Source organism: Papilio xuthus, unplaced genomic scaffold (genome assembly GCF_000836235.2).
Source record: "Papilio xuthus unplaced genomic scaffold, Pxut_1.1 DF826945.1, whole genome shotgun sequence".
NCBI lineage: Eukaryota > Metazoa > Arthropoda > Insecta > Lepidoptera > Papilionidae > Papilio > Papilio xuthus.
In genome coordinates, this window is record NW_013531704.1 from 4,594,112 (window position 1) to 4,600,118 (window position 6,007).

The 6,007-nt window shown below is 46.5% G+C and overlaps 1 long non-coding RNA gene across 2 annotated transcripts in view; it reads right to left on the minus strand.

Moving 5' to 3' along the window:
• LOC106121445 (uncharacterized) overlaps positions 1–5,562 on the minus strand; it is a 9,793-nt gene extending 4,231 nt beyond the window's left edge. The window contains exons 1-3 of one of the 2 annotated variants that reach the window (XR_001228051.1): positions 4,961–5,562; positions 2,906–3,160; positions 1,957–2,041 (exon numbers count right to left, since the gene is read on the minus strand). This is a non-coding gene — a long non-coding RNA (uncharacterized LOC106121445). The remainder of the gene's footprint in view (positions 1–1,956; positions 2,042–2,905; positions 3,161–4,960) is intronic. The other variant, XR_001228052.1, reaches the window with a different exon arrangement.
• Positions 5,563–6,007: the final 445 nt, after the last annotated feature.

Genomic DNA, 6,007 nt, shown 5'->3' on the forward strand with positions numbered 1-6,007 from the left:
GGCGCAGCGCGGCGCGAGGACGAGGGCGCACCGGAGATAAGGTCGATAAATGCGTGCCCACCGCGTTCATAATTAATAAGCAACTCGCTGTCTGGGGGAGCTATTAACCGAATGTCTCGCCTCTGCACACAACGTACTCCACTTCCGTCAGACACGATACGTTTCCGATGTCTTTCCTTGTAAAGTTATTTTATTTTATTTTAGATCATGGTTCATGCCTTATAACATCTCTACCATTGGGATCTGATAGAGATGTGTATCTAGGGTTAACATTAATATTTTTATACTGTACAAATATGCAATGAATATCTACGAATAATGTCGACGTTTCTTTAAGGATAGTAATTTGCTGCGTATGGAATTAATAAGTTATGAAGGATAAATTTTAAGCGTCCGCTGATCTGCGTGAGGTTGTAGACGTGACAGAGGGTGGGGTTCGTGCTGCCGACTGCATTTTCATATGTAATTTGCCTGTCCTCACTCCGTGTTTGTGTGTTCTTATATGTTCATTAAGTTGCATCCAGATGTAGCGAATGCGCAGCTCACTTAACCCTACCGTTCAACAGAAGATTAGCTGATTAAAATAAATGCTAATGCAAAAAGTCATGTGCTACGCAGCGCCTACGGTGCTACGAAATGACAAACATTCATCATTTGTTCCATTTTTTATTTGAGTTATTTTGTTTTAATGAGTATTTCATTAAATTGTTATCTGAATCATTTAATTAATATCCGGATAATCATTAAAATGTGTTATGAAATAATAATAGGTATAAAAGGATTGTAAAAACCCTGTGCGTTTTGTTTGAGCATTTTGCATTTAGCATGTTACTTTGTGTCAAAGTGATGCTTCCCTTTGATTTCAGTTTTATCTGTAAAATACTACAGAGGTAAGTGGTGGCGATGCAGTAGGTCGAAGTCGTCGGTATGTTTTATTGAGCGCGGCTCGGAGATTCAATCAGGTTCGTTCCGCCTTCATAATCGTTACAGTCGACATTGCGCTGAGCGCTGGCCCGCTGGTGCTGCACCGCCGTGTTCTCCGCGATCGGCGGGGGCACGGGTGCGGGTGCGGGCGCGCGCGAGGGGCGCGTTGGCTCATGTGTCGGCTCGGATGTCGCGGAATAGTCCATTGTATGCGCACCGCCGGCTCACCGGGTAAACGGGTCAAGGTTTCATCGGCGCCGGCTCGGCGTCCACGAATTCCTGAGATACGCTGTGATGTTCGACTCGATAGTATATTTATATATTTTCACCATCAGAAATTGATTTTTAGAAAATGTAAGTATACTTAGACTTGTTACTCTGCGATAGAAACCGTTATACGTCCGCCGATGTTCCTCGCATAACGAGTTAGGGACGGCAGTGCTACGGGAGCACGCCATAAATATAATAAGCATTCGAAGCAAGCGCAGAGAGTACCGAGCAATCTTCAATCGGCGAGTTAATAAAAATCGTATTGTGCGGGGCGCTTCGTTCCTGAAATTTAGTGTTCGAATGGAGCGCGCAGGCCGAGCAAGATGTGAGGCTCGGTTTAGGCGCGAAGGTCGATGACCGATAAGATCACCGCGTATTGCCGACCTCTCTGTTTTCCTCACCTCCACGTTATCGCCTGGCGAGCTATCGACCGAGAGCCGTGTCCGGGTCGGCGGGCTGCCGTGCGCCCTGGCGGCGACGGCCAGCAGGCGGGCGGGGGTGCGGCCGCTGAGGCGGCAGGTCGCGGCGCGGCGGCGGGGCGCAGGGCGCGGTAGGCTCGCTATCGGCGCGGACGCAAGGTGCACCTTATCGCTCTATTGTTCGCGCCGACAGATTTATAACTTCCCTTTGCCCTCGATAAGGGCCCGTGACCCGTGGGAGCACCTTCTACTTCTAAACTACATGAGTATACTGACGGTCGACCGATTACTTCATTGTACCGGAAGAATTTAGTGTATATTTACGAATTCAGTGCATACGTACTCTAAGTTGACGCGGTGTTCCCCGGCGCGACCGCGGTGAAGCTGGGCCCGTGGTTGATGACTTGTTCGTCGCTCACTTCTTTACGCTGGAAATAACAAAAAATAATCATGACTACAACACTAATAATTATAATTAAATGGTTTGACAAACAAACGACCTAATTGATTATAACGAACATGATATACCTAAATGGTGTTTTTTTTGTAACAATTTCAAATTTCAAGTCGTATCAATAGGTTTTAAATGTATAGCGACATAAAGCAAAAGTAAAAGACTGCAGCAATGTCCACTGCTGCATGAACAGGCTCCACCAGGTTACAGGAGGCAACTTGAACAATCGCACACCAACACTGGATTTATTCAAAGGTTGGCGTGAACAGTTTATTTTATCAAAACGATTTAATTTTTCCTTGTACCTATTAGTAACTCATTAGTTACTATGTTCATTTTATTAACGATATACCTACCCATATAAAAAGTAGGACGGAAAAAAACTTTTAATCGAGAAATTCTACTTTGATTACAACTACATATGCGGTCTCTTCAGTCAGAAGTCAAGAGGTATGCAGTAGTAGCATTCTGTTTTCTAACAAGTGAGGTGTCATAAACCTAGCTCTGAATTCTTTCTAAAAGAAAGTAGATGTATTTAGAGTTTGAGTTTTGTATAAACATGTATGAGGCATTATTATAAACTAATTAAAAACGGCTAAACACAAGTTTATATCAAGCTTAAGGAGGTTGAGTTGATACATTGCCTTAATATGGTCACTTGATATCTGGTAAAACTCTGTGTTAAGTATACTTATAATATATTATTTATGGTGTTTTATTTCTTGGTTCGTTTTGTTTTAAAATATAATTATTATTTAAAGTTGAATCATAATATCATATATTCTTAGTTGATTTACGTCTGAAAAAGAATTTAAAAAATGTTAAATTTTAAATTTACCCTTTCTATGTGGGATCTTTATCTCGGATACAACATTTGTCACGTCGTTTGTTGTTTGCAGGCCGTGCAGAATATGTGTTTGTCTAGCGTGTCACGACCGCGTCCCGGTGACGTGACGACACGAGGGTTTTGCGGCGCCGGCGCGGCGACGAGGCGACGAAGCGGCGGTGGAATGCGACTAACGGTCCTGCGAGCTGCGAGCGTAACGTTCCCAGGCCGGCGCGCCGATCGACGCCTCGAGATAAGCCCCATCTCCTGTACGAAACCCAATAAGCCGTTTCCTCGAAGCTCTCACGAGAGCGCCGCTCGCGCAACAAAAAAAATATAACCAAAAAGGAACAAAAAATCCCCGTGAATAAGGCGGGAGCGCGAAATAAGAATGGGCCCAGTTCTGGGAAGGCTCGGCGCCGGTGCGGTCTTTACGTCCTTTATAATGATCGCTTTTTGTGGAGCGACCCTTCGATGCGTTATCGTGGGACCGAGTCCCGAGCGGCGAGTGCCGACCCGCACGTCCCGACGGCTTTGCGATGCAGAGACTTGCCGCCGCCATCATTGCCAATGTCCAAAACGCGATCGGCCTCTCTGACAAAATGATCTATTTCCGTTTGCATAAGCTCGGCTCGCTGGTGCTACTTAGCGTTTGAGTCTCAAAACTATCCCTATCATCGTGGCGACGGCGACGACGACGGCAGGAGCAAAGGAAACGCTTGCGACACCGCAATGAGGGGCCGCCGGAAGCGGAGGCGCTGGAGCCGCTCGGGCTCGTGGGTGTCGCAGCCTAAATAATGTACGGTAGATGGTCGACACTGTGTGATGTGAGGGCAGGCAGCTGCGCGGCGGCGGCTGAGGCGAGTGGGTGCCGACGTCATCGCCGTGAGTCAGGCCGGTGACGTCGCGCACCTGACTCATTCCTTCCTACTCACATTCTCCCGCTAATTTCCTCTACGCGGAATTCTCGAACAGAAAGCGAAATTTTTTGAGTGCACAGCTTTCAAATTCGATAACGAAACGATTGTTGATAAGTGGTATCCACGAGTAGTTTAAAAATTAAAATAAAAAAATAAAAAATGTGTTTGAATAATTATAAAAGCATAATTGACATATAACAGTAAATTAAATTACAATTAAACACAAGCTTGGTAGGTGGAACTTGAGTTCATTCATATAAAATTCAATTGATAAAAAAACACAAAGTTTGTTAAAATATATATTTTTAGAACATTTATCATAATGAAACAAGTGAATATAAAGCATTATAATAATAAAATTGAATAATAAAACTTGTGCATTATAAAATTGACATCTCTTTTATAATTTTAATTTATTTCTAATGAAAAGTTGTTATCTCACAAGCTTAACTTTAATTTTCTTTGTTTTGTAATTTCCGTGTATTACTTAAATATAATTGAATTAAACATGACTTAGCAACTTATGCAAAATCTCTTTTTCTAAGGACAACTTGGTATAAAATCATACAGGATACATTTATCGACATGAATATTATAAGGCATAAGTCAATTATGAACGTGACTTAATGTAACTTTATGAACTTGTGAAATTCAAAACACATCTTAGTATAACTTTACGGAAGTGGATAAACTATAGACAAAGTATAGAGCTGTAGTTATGGTCGACACTGAGCACTATGCAGTATGCACTAGGCAGATAGAGGCAGTTGTCAGCAGAGCGCGGCGCGGCAGGCGGCCGGGCGGCGGCGGCCCGACCGCGGCCACCTATATTTGCGCTAATCGCTCGCGTTTGTCATTTCATTCATTGACAATTTGTGCTTAATTAGACACTCTTTATTTACAGGTATCTACGCCAGCAACAAAACAATAGATTATTTTTTTATTTATTAAAAAAACATTTTGAAAGATCAAAGGGAAAGCAATCTTAATATTTGCAATTCCAAATAAAATTGTAACTATTATCAACATTAATTTCAATGTTTGCCCGGTAATGAGGGTAAGAGGAAAATTGCCTTAGCGGAGATCCGCCCCAAACGATAATTAACAAGTAAAAGAGAGAAAATAAAGAAAACAGTTTCAATCTTACGCCATCGTATGTAAAATCCATTGATAAAAAGCGCAAAACCACAATTGAAGTCACTTTGCACATAATTTCACAGCAAGCGGACACCGCTCGGTGGACGTAACGACACTCGCGTTCGCGGCGCTCGGCGGTCGGCGGTTGGCGCGGGCCCAGCGCGGCGGCGGCTCGGTGCGCCGACGGCGCTCGCACAACAACACCCGATAATACAAAAAGAAGTCAGAGGTTAGGATGTTATCGATGGAGACATGAATATTCGAAGACGCGAGGGTCACGAGTGAGCGGTCGGCGTAGCATCGCGCCGCGGCGTGAATGGAACGACCGACATTTTATGAATCGAGAGCCGTCGCTCATTGACCTGAGCGCTCGCGGGCCACGGGCTCGGTTCCGTCCGCCGGAAGTGACGTTCCCGCCGAACATGGCGGCGCGCAGGACGTGCGCAGCTTACCTACGGGCGCGTCTGGCCGGTCGCGCGCCCGTCGGCCCGCATGCGCCGCCGCCGCTCGCCAAAGTGCGCGCGATTGCTAACTCGCGAATAAATTATTCGCGCCGTTATCTAAAAATATTCGTTCGGTCCTCGGAGACGACGAGCGACCACGGAGCCGCACACGCGCACCGCTTCCCCGCCGCGGGGAGACTGATGAGGGCAGGCCGCGCCGGCGCCGGCGGAGGCTCCGGCGCACGCGCATGCCGCCGGCCGTCCCGCTCAGGCCGCGGGTCGCGCCGCCCGCGCGAGCGGGACGGCGACGCCTCATTATCACAGCGCCGACTCGTGAACGCCAATAGACCGAGGAGTAGGGACAAAATATTCGACCTTCAGTTTACGCGCACGCACACACGTGCAGCGGCCGCGCGCGCACACAAGCGCGCCCGCGAATCGCCCGCCGTCGCCGCCGCCGCCGCCGCCGCTGTGCTACTTTTGACAATTTTTCCAGAAAACTGACATGCAGCGTCGCCGTGGCCGCGCCACGTGGCCCCTGTCCGCTCCCACACCCTCACACCTCACACCGTCTTCACAAAATAGTTCATTACTTTCAAACCTAAGACCATTAT